Source organism: Meleagris gallopavo, chromosome 13 (assembly GCF_905368555.1).
Source record: "Meleagris gallopavo chromosome 13, MGAL_WU_HG_1.1, whole genome shotgun sequence".
Taxonomy (NCBI): Eukaryota; Metazoa; Chordata; class Aves; order Galliformes; family Phasianidae; genus Meleagris; species Meleagris gallopavo.
Window position 1 is genome coordinate 7551176 of NC_139416.1, and position 19919 is coordinate 7571094.

The 19919-nt window shown below is 38.9% G+C and overlaps 1 long non-coding RNA gene across 1 annotated transcript in view; it reads left to right on the forward strand.

Moving 5' to 3' along the window:
• The window catches only part of LOC104912937 (uncharacterized), a 56963-nt gene extending 43259 nt beyond the window's left edge, over nt 1-13704 (forward strand). Inside the window, exons 2-4 of the long non-coding RNA XR_014886118.1 lie at nt 9102-9162; nt 9974-10095; nt 13169-13704. This is a non-coding gene — a long non-coding RNA (uncharacterized LOC104912937). The remainder of the gene's footprint in view (nt 1-9101; nt 9163-9973; nt 10096-13168) is intronic.
• Nucleotides 13705-19919: the final 6215 nt, after the last annotated feature.

The window sequence follows — 19919 nt, forward strand, 5'->3', positions numbered from 1 at the left end:
TCTACAGCTAGATGGAGACAGGCCAGTTGCTTTTACTTAAATTTAGTTTGTGTTTTAAGGCAGGTTTACAGATTTGCTTAGCTAGGCCTATAGCCCACTTACAGATGGATCTTTCTTATAAAGGAAACCTTGCTTTTTTTTCTTTTCTTTTCTTGCTGTTAGAATACAACCATATGGCAATAGTTTGGAGTATACTTGTGTGCTCCAAGACATTCTGTCATCTTAAATTCTCTGCCATGAGAACACCCTGTCATCTTAGCTGTTTATGCAATATGTGCTGGATGATTCTGTGAAAACAACATAAAGGCACTTTCAGAAATGATACAAAAATCAGTGATGGTCCCAAGGGTCATTAAATGATCAAACCAGAATTTGATTCATTCTCTAATTAAGGACTGTAGACCTGCTAAAACTCTTTATCGTGTTGGCAAACAGAGCTGATATGTTTTGCCAGATGAGATACATCACAATAGGATTATTTTTTTCCCACTATAATCTGAAATCCAAGAGAAGAGGTAATTGTTACAAGAAAAGTCTGCATGTCACATACTGAGTGATTTAGGGCCAGAACCTCGTGGACTAACCAAGAATGCAGAGCACAAATCAACCTGCATTCTAGGCATCCCATAATCAAAGATTATAGTTTACACTCCTAGTTTCTAATCACTGGACTCGATGATATAATTTGTCACATCAGCTTCACACAGCTGATTTATTATTTATTAATTTATTTATTATTTATTATCACAGTTAGTAACCTGTGAGTGTGTGGTAGTTCTTTCTCCCTGTGGTGCCCACTGGCATGGATCTGCAATTTTGCTACTGTGTTTGAGTTACCAGATCTGTAACTTTTGCTCAGAACTTATGTTCAGTCCTCACTGCCAGCCATCTTCTCCAAAAATATTTCAGCATATATTTTGCGAGCTTAGGTATGTGGTCTGCTTGGAATGTCAGCCTGGCTTCTGGTAGCACTGCTATATCTAGTGATTTTACAACAATTCTGTCATTTCTTGCAGTGACTGGATCCCAGTGACATGACTAGGAAGTTGTTCTTTCTTGATTTGGTTTCTGCTTCCTCTGCAGAAACTGCTTCAGTATCAAGTGGAGACTTAATGCTACCAATGTGCAGTATGAGCGCTGGCATCCGCTTGCTCCTCTCCCTGTATGTCTATCTGATATGCTATCTATAATGGATTTTTGCCTCTGTGATTGCCTCATATCCCAGCACACAAAAGGTTAATGTTGAAGTTTTCTCTCTTACATGATGTGCTGAATAATCCTTCCTTGTCCCAGTTCAGATGGCATGTAATTCTGTGGACCTATTCCCCACTTACAGTTAATCATGCCAAATGTAATGTGGAGGAAATCCAGAGAGAGAGAGAGATTGATAGCATAAAGAATTAAATCGAAGGTCTTTCAAGATTAGGAGTTTCACTGGTCATAATTATGTCTCAGATTTCAGCAGATAGCTATCTTGGCAGAATGATCATTCTGATGGCTTGCTACAGATCCAAAGTATTTCAGGCTTATGAAGTATTTGCTTGATCATAATTAGAAGGGTTGAAAGCAATTCTCTCTTAATAATATCCTGTCCTTTTTATTAATGATTCAAGAGCAGTTTTTTCGCCTGTCAAATGTTGATTTATCTTGAAAGTATTCTCTTGATTACACTTAATATCTGAAGAAAATATTAAAGGAAATTATTTAGTGTACACTATGTATAGCTCTGTATTAATCCTTATATAAATAGTTGTAAACCATGTTGCACATACAAAGATTTTAAGTGGCTGAGCAGTTAATAGCAGCATGCCCTTGTGGCCAGGAGGCACAATGGTATCCTGGGGCACATTGAAAAGAGTGTGGCCAGCAGACCGAGGGAAGTTCTCCTTCACCTCTACTCTGCTGTGGTGAGGCCACACCTGGAGTACTTTGTCCAGTTTAACAAAGATGGGGAACTTCTAGAGAGAGAGTCCAGAAGAAGGCCACAAAGATTATTTGTGGGCCTGAAGAATCTCCTTATGGGGAGAGGGCTGAGGGACCTGGGACTGTTCAACCTGGAGAAGATGAGACTGAGAGGGGATCTTATTAATGCTTATTAATATCTAGTGGGCAGGAGTCATGTGAATAGGACCAGACTCTCTGCAGTGGTGCCCATCAATGAAACAAGGGGCAATGAGTTCAAATTGGAACATACGAACACGAGGAAAAGCTTCTGAAGGTGAGAGAGCACTGGAACGGGCTTCCTGGAGAGGCTATGGAGTCTCTCTCTGTGGAGATATTCAAAACCTGTCTGGATTCTCTCCTGTGTAATCTATTGTAGAGAGCTTGCTTTAGCAGGGAGTTGAACTAGACGACCTCCAGAGGTCCCTTCCCAACCTCTACGATTCTGTGATAAGTATGTAATGCATTTCAAATATTATATCTCCTCATATTTCTTGGCAGACCCAGTAAACAGATTAAACTGAAGCTCTGAGCAGTTACTTATCAATTGCTTTTAATGGTAATCTGAATTTAAATACCATCTGAAGGAGATTTCTGCTTGGACGAAGGCTGACTGAGTAAGGCAGCTAAATGGGTGCTAATAGCATTTATGCTAGAAGGCAGTGAGGGTCTGGGATCTCCTGACTGGAGCAAATATCAGGGAGGTGCAGCATATGAGTATCTTGTGCAGTACTCAGTGGGTCTTCTTCAATCCTCATGGCAGCATGTGCATTTTTTCTTCCACTTAGCTTTACTTGAAAGAGCTTTGTGTTGGAGATGCAACAGTTGCCACAGTGTTCCAGGCCCAGAGGTTAGACTGCTGCCAAGTGTGGAGCCAGAGCCCACAGCTGAGAGCCATTGGGAGAACTCAGCTGGGACAACCATGATAGCCTTCTTATTAGGCAGTGTGTCTTGCCTGGATCTGCTTAACATAAACTTTGTGATTCAGACATTTATTGCCTCCCATTACTTTTCAGGTACATCAGAAAGAATTTGGGTTTTATTTTTGTTTATTTATTTATTTTAAAATTCCAATGGATTATAGTTCTGATAATTTTAAAAAGAACTACTTTACTGTATACGACTTTATGATTAATTAGGTAGTAATTTTGGCTTACATTAGTAGTTCAGTTGGAGAGGACAGATGGCTGGATGTTCTCATGTAAAGACTCCTGGTGTACTTTTATATTGCTGAGGCAACCAAGTCTTGGAAGCGTTTACACTAGATCTTCTAGCTTTTGGATATAATTGTGAGGCTTTTTTTTCCTAGGCAACTGACCAGCATGTTTGGGAAGTAAGTGATCAGAAAGCTTTTATTTAGTTTGGGGATTTTCTTGTGGATTTTTAAAATAATTTTTGAAGTTTCTTTAAAAGAATGAAGCAATAAGTTCTGTAAAATAATGGTGAAGAGACTGAAGTGGAACATCAAAGATGTCTTTACTTCCCTAAGGCTTTTCAATTTGCTTAACAAATTAAGGATAATAGGCCAGTAAGTAGTCATGGCACCAAGCCAGCCTGAGTTCAGGAAGAATTTGGACAATGCTTAGACATATGGTTTGATTTCTGTGCGGTCCTTTGTGCAGCCAGGAGTTGGACTTCGATGATCCTTGTGGGTCCCTCCAACTCAGGATATTCCGTGATTATGGGACTCCCATTCTACCAACTTGGCAACCTTCCTCTGGTTTTGTTGTTGTTGTTGTTTGTTTGTTTGTTTTGTTTTTTAATTGAGAATTATGGTGAATGCAGAAACTTTGTCCAATATAGTTGCATCATATACTGCAATATGTCAATATCTGCTGATTTTATTAGACAATAGGAAACTTGTAGGTGCAGCCAACTACAAAGTTTTCAATGCTAAATTGTTGAATATGGAGGTTACTTTCAGTTATGCTTTTGTGTTTGGTAATGGATCAGAGTGGATGATACTTTTGCAGATAAGGTGAACACTAGGAACATAAGAGTTGGGGTGATGGTATGTATGTTCAAATGCTTTCCCCTAGTCTTGAATAACACACTCCCATCTGCTTCCAGAAGCCTCCATCCCTCCACAGTATTTGTGAGCCTTCAACACCCAATGTAATGGCTTTATCTTTTGTAATGCCCTTAAAATATTCCCTGACAGTAATAGCAACAATTTTTACTTCTCTGCAGGAGCAGAAATTATTCACCAGACAGTCCTGTCCAGCTGCCCCAAGTATCGTACTGCAGTCAGCCCTGGTCCCCCAATCATGGTGTGGACCCATGTGATCTCTGCAGACTTTTGAGAACAGGAGGAGATAATATTTGGACTTGGCTAATCCCTGCAGGGCTGTCTCCTCCTGCTTGCATGCTGCCTGGAGAAGAGGCGTCTGTCTCTGTCCTTTAGGCTGTAACTGCCATCTCAGGAAAAGCTGAGTTTTCTAATGATGATCTCAGGGATGTTATACATTACACTCTTAGCCAGATAGTTAAACAAATATATGATACTTTTACTTACATTGCAGATGTTTTCAGGAGAAAAGTGCCCATTTTTCCAAAGTCTTTCATGATGTAACTGCTTTCTCTAATGCAAACACATACATTTTTTACACCAATAAAAGGGCTTTTCAACCATAGATCTCTGTAACAACAGTAACATCTAGCTGCTAATTAGAAAACCGACAGATGTTTGTTTCCTTCTTCTCTTTATCAGATACCTGTCATTGTTTTTTCTTTTGCACATATCCATTCTTGGAATTCATTTACAGCAGGAGTATTTTCCTGTGCTGATCTGTATTCAACTGGTTCTTGTTGTCAGTGTCAGTGTCAGACTTATTTTCATTGAGAAGACAAAAAGACACTTTTAGTTAGGACCTGCAGGCAAGACTGCAAATATAGTCCACGTGCATTCCTGCTGATAACAAAGGTTGGAGTCTAGTGTGGCCCTGCAAAGATACCTCAGTGTTTGGAACAGAATGTTTCCTGCCTCTAACACTGTCAGGCAAGACAGAGAGCTCTGTTAGAGCTACCTGTTAAACCAGGACCCTGGGGAAAATGCACGTCAGTAGACAGAGGCAGAAACTGGCTCAAACTGTCATTCCATCCTCCTAAATGTCACCTAGATTTGTGAAGGGAAAAAAGCCCACAGTGCATGCCATCATCACAGGGTTGAACTGGACCCCTTGGAGCTTGGTATCCTCCTGAGCTGTATCACAGGTGCTCAGCCTTTCAAAAGGAAAGAGATATTGCAGAGAGAGTACAGGCATATAATTGCAGTGATGAACTACTTTCATGTTTTTTCTCACTTGGCAGTTCTGATAATTAGTAAGATAATCTGTCCATGCAGTTGCAGTAATTTTTTGTGGGAAAGTGGAATGGACACCTACACTCACGTGTGCTAAAAGCATTTGGACTCTTAGAAAGGCATCATTAGTTCCTGGAGTTAACTTCCTATTGAGATGAATAGGGTAATTCACGTATCTCATATGTTAAAACAATACGTCAGTTAGGAGCAACATCTCTTATTTTCAAAATGTTTATCTGAGTAGCTATCAAGATTGAAAATTAACTCCTATGTTTTTTCAAGGAAAAGTTCTATCATGCAGCATTGGCCTTGGACAGGAAAGTAGAAAGCATACCAAATGAGCATACAGACTACTGATTCCCCTTTGGTTCTCTTCCACATCCAAAGTTAAGCTAAGAAGTTAAATAATATGATGAAATTACTTCCTTTTAATAATTTCTTCCACATAATTTCCAGGGTTTTTTTTTTTTTTTTCCACCATTAGTAAGTTTTTGTAACACTGGTGCTTTCATGCCTCCTTACCATATCAGTAGAGGAGTGAATCCCAGAAACTAGGATGTGCCAATGCTATCATGTGTTCCCTTTTCTTGGCCATAAAGTTTTTTATAACAAAAGTCTTGTGTCCAAAAGAAATATCAGCCATAATGGTCACTCCCTACCCCAACAGCATTCTAGTTGTTAGATTCCAAACACTATTACTTCATTTCCTGAGGGGTCTCCTGCACAGACTTTTCTTCTGTGAGGAAGATGAATGAACTGGAAGTTGCTCCAAAAGGCTTTGTGTAATGTTGGATGATATGGTCCTACACTCCTGTGACGATACTTTTTTAACCAAATTCTGTGTGGTGGGCTGATGTTGGCCAGTTGCCAGCTCCCACCCTCTTGCTCACTGACAAAAAGCTCTGTGGGCCAAGGTAAAGACAGGGACATCACTTGCCAGGTGCTGTCAGAGACAAAACAACTCAGCTTGGGTGAAATTAATTTATTTGCCTACAAGAGATTACACTCTCTGGTACCTGCAGCCCCTTTCTATCTGTTTTGCGCACTTTTTCCCTCCCAGTGTTTGCTCTTTCTCAGACATTTGCACAGAGTCACCACTGCCTTTGCAGAGCCCTGAGGAACCATCCGGAACCATCCAGAACCAGCTGTGGGGCACTGGGTGCCCCCGCCTCGCCCCACACAGGTTGTGCCTGCAGGCCTCGCTGCCGGCACCTGCGTGGGAACACCCAACCCTTAATAACCAAACATTTTTGTACCTGGGAACATGCTGAGTAACTTAGTGATTCGCTTTAAGATTTTTACAGAGGTATTTTCAAAGTTTGTTAGTTGGGAGCCAAAAAGTTGGAGGTAACAAAGCTGAATAAAGCAGTAAATGCAAGGCTGCAAAAGAACTTTCCACAGAGTACATTTATGGCTCTCAGGGACTGTAAGGTAGTTTCCTATCCTGGCAAACGCTCTGGAGCAGAGAGCTGAAGGTGCCCAATGTGAGGAGGGACGTTGCTTCAGCAGCACCCATACCACAGAGGCGGACAGCTGTGCTGCTGCAGGTACCGTGCTGGGCAGGCTGCCAGAGGGGAGGAGCATATTCTGTGGGTTATTGGGATTTCTTTCCTTTGACTGCATATGCAGTTACAATCTTAAAGCCAGTTTTGGTCTGGGCAAGCTTATTTTACTTGAGCAACAACAGTATGGCTATACCCTGCGGGGAACTGGCCGAGGTCGCTGCTCTCCTTTTTGCAGTGGCCTCTGACAGATGCTATTGCTGTGCATGTGCAGCAATGCTATTTCTCTTGTTTCCTCATTGGCAGGAGAGAGCTGGATTCTGCCTGTGCTGCAGAACAGATAAAAGATATTCATACAGTGGTGGTTTGGCAGTTCCTCCTTGTAGATGCAGCTGATTTTGGAGGGGAAGTCAAGAGGGAGAACTGTGTTTGCTGCTTAGCTTATCTACTCTGCTGTGGTTCTTTCTACCTGTCACCACTATAAACTTTGTTCTCTCTGAATAAATGTGCCACGTTAACAGAAGTAACTAAATTTAGCAGTTGGGTTTGAGAACTTAGTTCTTTCTCTGCTTTTTGGTATCTTAAGTGATCACATAGCAAAGTGACAGGCAGCAAAGGAAAGAAAGCAGGAAGGAGAAAACAAAGGAGTTGCATTTCTCTTCACTTTGAGAATGCTGAAATTCTTCAGTGTGAGAGAAGTAAGGCTGCCTGGTTATGTGGAGAAGCACCTTCTCTGCATTTCTGTTGCCTGCTTCCATAAGCAATGCAGTTAAAGTCACGTACATATGATCAGTTGGCTCAAACCTTACAGTATGGTAGTTGTTGGGTCTTTTTTTTGCTGTTGTAGCCACCAAAATAAAAGATATAAAAGATATTTTTTCTGTTGTTCTTTTTATATACCCCACCTGGAGAAAAAAAAAAAACGTTACATCTACTTTGAGGCTAATTTGGACGCAGGTGGAGCATTTAGCAGGATAATGGAGCACTGATTAGAGCTAATTATATCTTGATTGACCTGTTTTGGTGATTTGCTTTGTCTCTGTAAGGTGAGAGTTTTGTTTTTGTCCCTGCTTGGGAGAAACTTGCTTTTTTATGGGCAGACTGTATGTAATAATCAGCAGGGGGTGGCCAGGTGAATCCCTTTGCTACAACTGAATTATACTGCATCAAATTTACTTTTTAAGGTGATAGTTGATAGCAGTCTTTTGTGTAGTGAGCAAAAGAAATTTTGTATGTCTTTTGCTTGCATACAGAGACATGTAGATTATGCAAATTCAGTTGCTGTTGTACTGTTTAATCTTGAGGAAGTTTATTTTGTCTACGACAGGCCGCTATAATATGGCTGTTTTTTTCACTCCACTTCCAAATCTGTAGAATTACTACAGAATAGTAATATTTCACATTTCTGTAATTCCTAATTTTACTTCTAATTCAGCCCAATACAAAACTAAGTTTTTGATGTGGCTAATTCTAGAATGCAGAAATGGCTAGAAATCCAGTGATGTTACAGAGCCCCTTGAGATGGAGAGCAGAGTCACAATGAGGGAGCAGCAGAGAGCATGTTTGGCAATCAAAACATAATTAACTGGAACAGAATTTGGTCATGATATGGTAAAAGGATATAACACGTCAGACACTGCAGGTAGAGGAATTCTTATGCTTAGTTTCTCATCCAAAGATTGTCACTTTCAGTGCGCTGCTCAATCATGTTATGTTACAGAAAATGTTTAAATTAGATGGGACCTTTATGAATGGTTATCCTGAGAAAATGCCCGGTACCATTATGAAAGTTCAAGCAAGTTCACCCTCACTAGGGACAGAAATGAAATCTTGAAATGCTCAGTATTTGAGCACTGTGTTTCCAATGCAAGCAGTTTATTAGAGGTCTTTCATAAAATAATGACTTCACCACATCCTGCTGACTTGCTGTATCTAACAGGATGGAAGCACACCTGATAATGATGATATTTATTTTTTGCTCTGTGTTAGATTTGTGTTTTAATCAGTGATATTCAGAAGCTCGTTGGGAACCTCAAGACAGTGGTTATACAGATATGAGTTTCTATTTTATTTGTGCACTGAAGTGCATTTACAGTAACAGACCCAGTTTTTAGAGTTCTTTCTACTGAGATCTGGCATAATAGCTTGAGCTAAAGATAGACTGTGTGCATTGCCAAGACCTAACAAGGACTTGTAATATAAAGATTATTAGCAGAATAAATCAGTACAGCAAAAGGAAGCATATTCTATGTGTGTCAGTCAAAGTGATGGTGAAGATTTGAGCAGTATTTTTTTGCTTGGCACCTTGTGTAAATTCTTGTGCAAAAGAGTTTTGGTTTTTTTTTTTTTTTTTGTAGATCTGGTCATAAGATCAAATATATCAAAGGTGTTGAGAAATAAAGCTGAAATGTGGAAATGGTAAGATTTTTTCAAAATGTTTGTATACTGTGTATGTTGACGTGCATTTACATTTGAATGCATTCATGTCCAGTGAATTAATTTTAAGGTATTTCCAGACAGTAATCAATTTCTCCTTTTCGTTTATGAGATCAGTAGTATAAGTAACACAGTCTGAGACTTCTGTAGACTGATGCAGTCTATTTCTAGAAAGCACTTGCTTTAAGGCTGTATCCAAAAGGTCACCACCCTGGCATAGAGGAGAAAAATAATACAGATCTCTTGCAGTCTGAGACAAATAGTTTTCCGCCTTAGTACACATCTCTGCTACTAAAAGTGTACTGCAGCAAGGAAATCCATTTACAGTTTTCCTTTTACATAACAGTTGCAGTGCCCTTAAGAGCCCCCAGTTGTTTCCATATTCCCTTCTCCAGTTGTCCTACAGTGTAGCTGCAATAAAAAGCCTGTTTACTGAGAACCAATACTGTTCTGTGAAGTGTTTCTCAGCAAACATCATAGGTCAAAATCATGTGTTTCGACAGCTTTGAAAGTGTTCTCAGATAATAATAAGACTCCTAGTCTTCTACTTTTTTTTTTTTTTTCCCCCTTTTTTCATTCATTCTTTACCTAAGTATAGGTACCTTCTTACAGTTTTGTTTTACATTGATCTAACTGTAAGAATACTTGTAAAAGGAAACACAAATGGAAATAGACTGGTCTTAGAACTGCCACTTGTTTGACTGGTTGTAATCTCTGTGTTGAGTAGCTGCTTACACCTGAGCTGAACTTCTTAGCCACTGAGTAACTGCTAACACCTGTATCCTTTGCACAGGCAAAATTGATTAGTGGGCTGTTTGTCCTAATGCTCCTTCATCTTTGATCGTTTTTATACTTCTATCTATGTATCCAACAACCAAATTTTATGCACCACAAAGACCTCTTTCACATCCTGAGGTAAGAAGGACTTTATTCTGTTCAGTTTTGTCATTTTCCTTGTCAGAGTGTTGCCCTGTTCCTGTGGTGAGGCTCTATAAATATGGCTTTCTCCCCAGTTTGGGAGGCTCCCTGAGTTTTTTCTGCTTGTTCTGCTTTCACCCTTTGCCAGTGAGAAGCTTGCTTTATGTCTTCTGCATCTTAACCAGTATTCTGCCTCACGATCTGTTGATGCATATTCCTTCTCGTGTTTTCCACTTGTTTGTGTTCTGGTTTCATTGGCCATCTGTTTGTTCTTAAGCACTTTCAAGTGCTGCTGTCTCTGCCTTTAGCTTTTATTTGGAGAAGGTAACAAATTGTTTTCTGCCATCTGTATTATTGTTAATACTACGGCAGGAATTTTGAACAAATAGGTTTTGTTTTCTGGTGGTCAACCTTCATGTGGGATTTTCTCATGTTGGCTGGTATCAAGACTCTTGAAAAAACACCCTTTTTTATGCTGGTTTTGTACAGTATCCAGTTTGTAAAGCTGATAGGAGCAGTGCTCCTCCCTCTTGTCCTTTGCTGCAGTATCAAAGCAGCAGGAAAAATTGTAATGAAAATCTTGATCTGTCCTGGTCCAGCTATTCAATAGTACATAAATATTCATAAGTGAACTGCTGCACTTTCTACAATAATCAAGCACATACTAGGTACTGTTTCTTGATATAGTGTACTTGGCAGTAGATGTACATCAGATCTCAACATTTTAATGTTGAAAAAAAAAAAAAAGCTGGCTGTTATATTGTTGAGTAAGAGATGAAAGAAATAGATCAGCAGAACAATGAGATAGATTGAAATCTGGTAAACTCAACACTGTAAGTCCCTTTCCAGGCATATATGTATTAAAATTATTATTTTTTAACTTGTCTGTAACTTTAAACATTTAGTAAGTTAAGAGTTTTTTTTTTTAAAGTACATTGAATTATGTAAGAAAATATAGTAATGCATTAAAATAGTCCAAATTTAGGCATAGAAAAGTAACACAAGTCATTCAGTGAAATGTCATTCATCATCATGTACAACCAACATAAAGAATAGATAATATTTAAGATGTAGTTTGCTCCTGTTTTAATGATGACTGATGCTGGTGCCATTCTCCATGCTGCGCATAATAGAAAGTCTCTGAGGCTCTTTCTATTTTGATAAAAGAATAAATTCAGGCTGTGCACTCAGTCTCTCTTCTAATATCTGAAGACAGTGTTTTTGCTGACACTGTTAACAACGTCTCCTATCTGAGGAGAGAGGTGAACAACTGACCTGAGTTTTTCTTGTATAGTGAAACTGCTTAACGAGTACAGCATGAATGCTTACTCTTACTTTGATATGCCATTTTGAATAAGGTGTGATAGCATGGATTACCACAAGCATTGTATCCCATCCCATTCGTGTATAATTCACAGGGCTTGATTAACCAAAAGCTTGCAATCACAATTGAAGAGATATTTATTTCAAAGACCTTATGCCTGGATGTGAAAGCAGCACTTGGCTTTATCCTTAAGAATGAGCTATACGTCCAGACTCCAGAGTAAAAAATGTATCTCTTCACAGTTCTGTCATTAACTGAGTGTGTTCCAACTTTAGCCATATGGTTGGTAATTAGAATAACAGATGAAGTACAATAAATATGTTCCTTTTAAAATAGACAAATTTGTAGCTCTTGTGCAGGTAAAATTACTCCTGTAGTTCAGTGCTTCTATAAACAGTGTCTTAATTATGTCTGCAACTAATGCAATCAGCAGTTCCATGCTGATAGCTATGAGCAGTTTTGTCTATTAATCCAGTTAGGAAGGAAGAAGGGATGATGGAGCTGGTCATCTCCAACGCCATCTGTGAGTAACAGAACGGAGAGAAATGTTCCACTTTCTGAAGTGCTGTCTGTGGCATCTTTAGCCAATCAGCAGTGAATGCATATTATAACATTCAGAGTGAAGCTAATTAATATTAACAAGATATCTGTGCGTGTGACATTCTTTGAGTGTTCCCTACTATACAGAGAGCTTTTTTAATGCAAAGGAATCGTGTAACTATCTTGTGAGAGGGAGTGCACCGCTGGGAAATGGACAGTGGGCATGCTGCTCTTCCTACAGGTCGGCACGGGTTTGCTCGTGGTTAGCAGTAACAGTCAGTCTTTGGTAACTTTTGCAAGGTAAGGGTAACATTTTAGTTGGGCTCTCTGAAAGCAGAAAGCATTGTTGTCTTCCTAGACTGCCTTCACACAAAGGCACAGGAATGAACAGGAAGCTGCTAGAAAAGTTGGAAACCAGAGTAAACTCTGATGGAAAGCAAATTAGATATCTGCTTTCAGTGTCTTCTTCCAGCTGATAACAAGGCTGTCAGTCCTGTGCTTTCAGGACTTTTTAGCTTTAAAGTTGCTTTGGAATTTCAAAGAGCGGTGTCCTTCACTACATGGAAGCCAGCTGTAATTCTGGAGTAAACCAGAATCAGATGATAAACAGACCACAATTTTTTAAATTTTGTGATATTTGTATTTTTATTTAAGTTCACACTCTGCTAATAAAATGACTTGGAAGAGGTCTGTGCTGTAAACCAACCTTTGTTTTTGTATGTGTCATTCCTGTTGAAATCAATGTGTTTAAGAAAAGGTTGCTTTGTTGTTGTAGAGCAGTTCTTCTGAGTGACTACCAACTTAGTGTAAAAAGCACCACCAGATTACTGACCTTCATAGAATGAAGAGATCTTTTCTGATATTAAATATAATTTTCTTGTATTTTGGGTGGGAGGAGTAGATAAACAACTTTTAAGGTGAGCAGGAACTGTGCTGACTTTCAGGAGGCATCCATTACAGGTAAGGAGACTTTTCCTAACTCATGCCAGCTGTGAGACTGTTCCACTGTTTAATCAAGAAACTGCAACTGGATAAAGTGAGTTCCTCTGATAAAACTAGAGAACCTGCTTTGTTGTTCTGCAGGAAAACTTGAGGGTTTTTTTTGTTGTTTGTTTGTTTAATCTAAGGGGATGAAAAACATAGAAAATTTTTGTAGCATTGCTCCTATGTTGCTGAGAATCTCAAGGGTTTATCTCTGCTTGCCAGGATCTTCTGAGTGTTGCCGTGCTTTTATGGTTGCTGCATCACTGACTTGGCTGATGGAGTTGAGAACAGACTTAGAAATGCAGAGGAGCCACAATAAGCTGTGAACGGAAGGATCTTTAACGAGCACCTTGGAGGATAAGATCTGAATTTGAATTGATCTTAAGTTGAAGAATTAGGTTCAAACAACCAATGTAGGTAAGTGCAAAGAAAGAAACATCAGATAATATTTGGCATGAGAGTTGGTCAGCAAAAACAGATCTGGTGGCTGTAGTTTGTTGTAAAGCAAATGTACAGAATGTGTGCCAACAAGCAGTGTTGCTAGGAAAAAAAAAAAAGCTATTTTTAGTTTGGGAGATTATTCAACATGAGGGAAGATATTTTTCTGTCTTGGGATTTGGTTCCTTCGTCTGGAATATCAGCTTGCAGTCCCGAGCTTCACCTGTTAAAACAGACACAAAGTAGTGACAGAAATTAAAAAGCGAAAAAAAAAAGGCAAAAAAAGTGGAAATGAGGAGTTCAGCAAATCTAACCTCTGAGGGAAGCTTGAAAAAAAATTAGATTAATTTACTCTAAGAAAAAAGGAAAAGAAGACGAAAGGAGATCACATAGCAACTATCTAGTCTGTAAAAGATGCTTTAAAGAAACTTTTTTTTTTTCTCCTGTATTCTCTACGGGTAGAACAAAAATGATCAGCTTTAATTGTAGGAAAGAAGATACAATGCAGGTATTAAGAAAGCTTTTTCTTCTGTGAAAGTAGTGGAGCAGTATAAGCAGCACATATACTACCATGTGCCTCTCCATAGAGATTTTCTTGAAAGGGAAACATCTGTTAAAGGTTCCTGTGATGTTCTTGACTTTTTGTTACAGCACAAGGAGAGGAGCAGATACTTTATCAAGTCCTTCTTCGGACTATTTCCGTGTTTCTTACTGTGGACTGTGGCCACTCATTTTTACTGCATTTTGATTGCTATGATACAAAATTGAAGTATTTCAACCATATTCTTCCAAGGGCTGTAGTAAGATCACACAGTGAGAAGCATGGTGGATATTTCAGAAAATTCTACTGATGTGCAGTAGCGGAGGTATCTCTCTCCTAACAAAGCTGGGGGTATTGCTGTGGCCCTTTCAGCTTCTTCCCTCCTACTCTGGGACAGAACAATTAAAAAACAAACAACAGAAACAAACAAAAACATCAAGCCTCAAATCAGTATGGAAAATAGACTTTGTTTTAAATGAAAAAAATATTTGTCTTTAACATAAAAAGAGACTATAAATAATCGGTCTGATTTTTATTTGATTTATTAGTAACGTCAGTGCTGGTGATAAAATGCTTTCTGATTATGGTGTAGGGATGTAGTCCTGTTCAAGAGCTAGTACAACTTCATACACCATCTAACACAGATGTTCCAATCTGTCAGTGTGGCTCTTTTGTGTTTTTGGTTTTTTTGGAGTGTTGTTTTTGTTTTATATATTCATTCAACAAAAGATACTTGTCCTGGAAGTTCCTACCTGTTTGCTCCCAAAGTACTTGTAACAGAGGTTGCAGCCCTATCTGACTTTGTAACAGTCATGTGGACTTTGTGAACTTGGGCACAAAGTCACGATACTGTTTTGTAGTGCATTAGTTTCTTGTGAGCATTCTTTCTCAACTGTTGAGAAGCTGATTGCTTATAACAGAGAAATAAAATAAGACCAACCGTGAGCTGCAGGAATCCTGTCTGTACTGCGTGAGCTTTTCTAACACAGGTAAAGTTTTTTTTCAGACTTGATGTATTATGCTTTTATAGTTAACACTGGAATGTTTGGGGTAGAGAGCTGTTAAAGAGGCTTGAAATGAGCTTCTGTAAGAGCAGAGTTCGATTGAAAAGGTACAGAATAATGGAATCTGCCTAAGCAATGAATTATGGGTCACATTGTATTATCAAGAGAAGAGAATTAGTACAGCTCAGAAGAAAAGTGAGTGCACGGTGTGACAATAGCCCGGGGCATGTCTAAGAGGAACTGGTAAAATGAGATTATTTGCAATGCACAGTGTGGACACAATAAACACTAATGGGCTTAAAACAGCAGAAAGGAAACAGGTGTAAATAGCAGGAAGGAAAGTCATGATAAAACACCAGCCAGGCACTTGCATAGCTGCTGTTCATCATGCTTGACATCCATTAGTCAAGAAATATAGTATGAATTTTAAAAAGATCTGCAAACATCATTATACAGGGCTATATTCACTGGGCTGCCTCCTTGTCTGTTACTGCATAGAGCAGGTGATCAGATGGCCTCCTTGGTCACTTGAGCAAGGTGGTGGTGCCTTGTTTAAGCAAGACAAAACCCAAAGCAGGACGGGGTTTTGTCTTTTTTGTATTGTGGAGTTTAACCATGCTGTAATGTATCTAAAGGAAGGACTAAGCAATGAAAGATCTTTTTTAATTCCCATTGTTGAGTCAGCCAGTATACTTCACCATATATGAACCTTGGAAGTATTTATTTAAGAAAGAAAAATCACTCTGGAGTGAGAGCACACTACAAATATACTGTATGCTTTATTTTGGTGGACTCGCATCCTGATATGGGCGTCTGCTGTCTGTGGTGGTTGCATATATCTCCAAAGCTTGCTCTTGAACTAAGGTCCAGCTAGGCAGGATTCACTTTGATCTCAGACTTGCATTTTCTCCTATGCAAAAAGCTGCAGAAGTGCATTTTTGTGAGTATGTGTATGTATATATTTGTATACGTGTGTGTATGTATAAAATGGTAGATAATACTCATTTTTGCCAGCTTGAACACTTCTATTTCTCTACTGGTAAACTTTCAACCTAGAAGTGACAACTGCCTAAGGCATGTCTTTGCACTGTTGTTCTGGAAAAAGGAAGAAAGGTTGTTTGTGGGAAGGATCTGAGAGATTTTTAAGGTTGAAACAGAAAAAAAATGGAATAACAAAGTTGATACATTTTTGCTGCTAACCAGAGGTGTATGGAAAAAAAACAAAAATAATCCTAAGAAAAGGACACTTTTGACCACAGGGATGCTCTGAAAAGCTTTTTTTTTTTTTTTTTTTCCCCCTGTATGTCTTTGTTAGACAGCTATCCTATTGAGTTCCATAGGGATTTCACACTGATAGAAATGGTGTGGCAAGAATGGCATATTTTCTATCAGAGCAACTCTGCTGACATTACACTTATGAAAATGGGATCTAAATGACTAGGGCTAGAAGGTTTCTGTCAGAGCCTGAAAAAAAAACAATGAAATAAAAACAAACAACAAACTCTCCTTTACAGTCACTGCATTTCAGTTTTCATTCTTGCAGAACTGCTACTCCAAGTTTATCACTATACTCACTCATTTCAAGATCTTCTTGATGCTATTGATATTTTAATTCCTTAAAACTGAAGTTCATGTATTTGAGGCAGTCCTTTTCATGACAAGTTTTACTGTTGTTTTACCTCTGAACCAGAGGGGACTGATGGTTCAGATTTAGTTCAGGAGTTCTTAGTAGTGTAATTTGTAGTTATGTTTGGATAAAGAATATTTATTGTGTTTTTTTTCATCCTACAATGAGTTTTACATTTCTTGGTTTAAAAAAAAGGTGACTTTGTTTCCCCAATTGTTTATATTTATGCCTTAGCTTGTCTACAGGGCAACTCTGTGTCCTTTTTGTGTCTGTGTCTTTTGTAATTAATAGGAAAGACTCAGCAGGACACTCAGTTAGTTTTGCTTAAGGAGGAAGTTGCTGGGCTGCTTGCGTCAATCAGAGAGGAGATGCAGGTGTCAAATGAGCATGTCAGAAAGCTGAGGAGATGTTCTTTGGTGTTGGTGTAAGAAGTTGTTTGTGCTGAGTATATTGCAAATGCATTTGGAAACGAGCAGCACTAGAAGCTGTGCAGCTTGCAGTGCTATTCCATTTGGGTACCTTTCAAATTCTGAGCCTGCCCTTCAGTGCTTTTCTGACTGCTCGTAGTGTTGAGCTCTGCTCCTCTTGCTTTCCACAAAATTTATGTTAGGTCTTTGGATGTTTTTCCAGTTAAGTTAAGCAACTGCCAAAGAGAAAAGAGTCCTTCATAATTTTCTGGTTTGTGAACCACTCTGTTACAATACACAAATTAGCTGTATGCTGCAGTACAATGACTCACTCCAGGTACATGAACAAGTTGCATTATAATACACAATATCTAGAGCTTGATAGTTGTTTTGTTTTTTTTTCCTCTAAAGTTTGCTCCAGCCTCTGTTGTATTTGTTCTTCTTGATGTGAAAATTAAATGTGGTGTGTGGGCTTGTGCTTTGTTTCTTGTTCTCTGGTGATTTTTACTTGAGAAGCTTTTTAAAACAGTTGACAATCACTGCAGATTGCATATGCAAGGCTTGCCCCAGCCCTAACTTCTTAAATTTGAACTCTTAGGATGTGTTTATCCTAATTTTACTGGGCTAGTTCCTTGCTAGACATTGGTCCAAATCAATTAAGAAGCTGATTTATTTATTTTAGAGCTCATAAACAAGATTTAAGATAATGATTGTCTAGAGCTTACTTCTACACTCAGCACTACTGAATTATTCTATCCTTCTAGCCAAGGGTTTTCAAGATGGAGGAAAAGAGTAGAGTAGAATTTATATGTTTTCCTGAGGTAAATTCAGATGTTTCTGTCAATTCTTGCTTCCAAGATTTTACAAGGTCTGTAAATTAAGTGCTATAGATGGAGTTGTTGCCTGCCTGCTTTTGACAAGGAAGTCAAAGTTGATGGACATTGATTTGCCACTGGGAACCAAAACCATTAATTGAAGCTGTGGTGACTAATCTATTACTTTTCTCTGCTTCGTGGATCCCGACCTAACAGTTGTCGCTACAATCAAAAATTCATTCATGCAAATGCACCTATTGTGATCAAAGTAATCAATTTTTTCTAGTCCTGTAGTTGGCAGGCTCAGGGTTATAGAAACCTACCCACATTTTGCTGAATTGCCAAAATGAACTGACTGCTCCCAGGGGGAGGGTGTGTGCGTGCACACATGAGCTGGGGAGAGAGGATGCCAAAGCAAATGAGAGTGAAACGTACCATTAATGCTGCCACCTCTAATCATGACATGAAACAAGACACAAGATTATATAGATCTTCAAAAGGAGCACATAGGGATTGCTGGTGGTGGGCTGTTTTTTGGTTTTGTTTTGTTTTTTTCCTGGATTTATCTAGTTTGTAGATGCTCAGAATCTGCAGATACAGGGGAAGCTGCTGTGGAAATAGAAGAGTAGTCCAATGAGATTTATTTATTTTGTACTGACAAACTTGAGCTCTGGAAACCTGTGTTCTTTGTCAGACTTTTTCCACTTGTGATGACTTTTGGTGGAAGGAAAGAGCATTCACTCAGAAAAGGTTTTAAGAAAGGGCTTTTTAATCCATATGAAGTACAGAAAAATACTGATGGAAGTCTCTTAAACACACATGCTTCTGTGAGCTGATATTTGGAGAATGGTTTGAGCATCCCAATAATAAATTGCTTTATCACTAATCAGTAGTGCTTGTGTTGATGAAAGTCATAAATGTTTGTTATCTCAGGTTCATGCTGGCCTAATGGGTAATAGCAAATAGCCTTAGTTCCTGTAAATGTGCAACTTTAATGCTACATTAGCAGGCAGCTCATGAGATTGTTTATGTTCTATTCCTGCCTTTTATTAGCCCATGTACTGTTATATTATCTCAAAGGCTTGTTTTATTTTGAGATGTTGGAAGCCGTAGATTTTTGTGACTTTCATGTGTTGTTTGTTTGTTTTTTAAGTCCATACGAATAAAAAAAATACAAAGGCAAAGTATTGAGAGGTTGCTGCTCTTTGGAGTGGAGGAGTGGCTTGATTTTTAGGAGCAAAATTTAGGAGATTTTTAGGGGTAAAATATACTTCATGTGTTCAGTGAAAATGGTATCTTCTGATTATGCACAGTATGTGATAGATTACTTTTTTTTTTGGAGCTCATCTTCATAAAAGAAAAATAACGTAGACTAGTTCTTTCATGGGCTTTGTGAGAAGCCCCAAAAATAATGCCTCCTATTTATTTCCATAGAAACTGCAACAGATGTGAAGAGCACAGTAACACTATTTGATAGAGCAGATTCTCAGCTACAAAACACTATTTTTCACATACAGTCACTACCATTAGCTGTGCATTCTCACCAGCAATGAACAGGAGTGAATCACCACCAGTGGAGGTGATTCACAGTTGATGTCACTACTGCTGAAATGCACCATCCACTGCCTCACTGCAGTCACATCCACTGTTTGGTCTCCATAAACATTCAGCAATTGCCAATGAATGTCAACAGGTGCCATTTTTTTCCACATTGAGGAATTCGATGACATAGCTTTGCTTCGTTCTCAGTTCCACATCAGATGCCATCTTGTCGACCTCCGACATCATGGGCCACCGTAATAAAGTATGAGGCATTACTTTAGGAATGGCCCTCATATATTCATAAAAGTTTTGCCTGCTGTGGCCAAGGTATCAGGTTAGAGAGCCCTGACACCTGGGCTACAGATTTTGGTAGGCTCTAATGTATTTTAATGACATTGGTTCTGTGAAAGTGTTTTGAAAATATTATGGATATTTTCCTGTTTTTCTCATAGAGCAAACATGAGTGAGTGCCCTGTATGTTACTGCAGACAAAGTCTGAGCAGTCAGCCCAGGGCCATGCTTGAGGTGCTAAATTGCTGGGATTTGCGACGCATCAGTAAGAATATTTATTCATGGTCCTCTTTTCTCTTTGCTCAGCT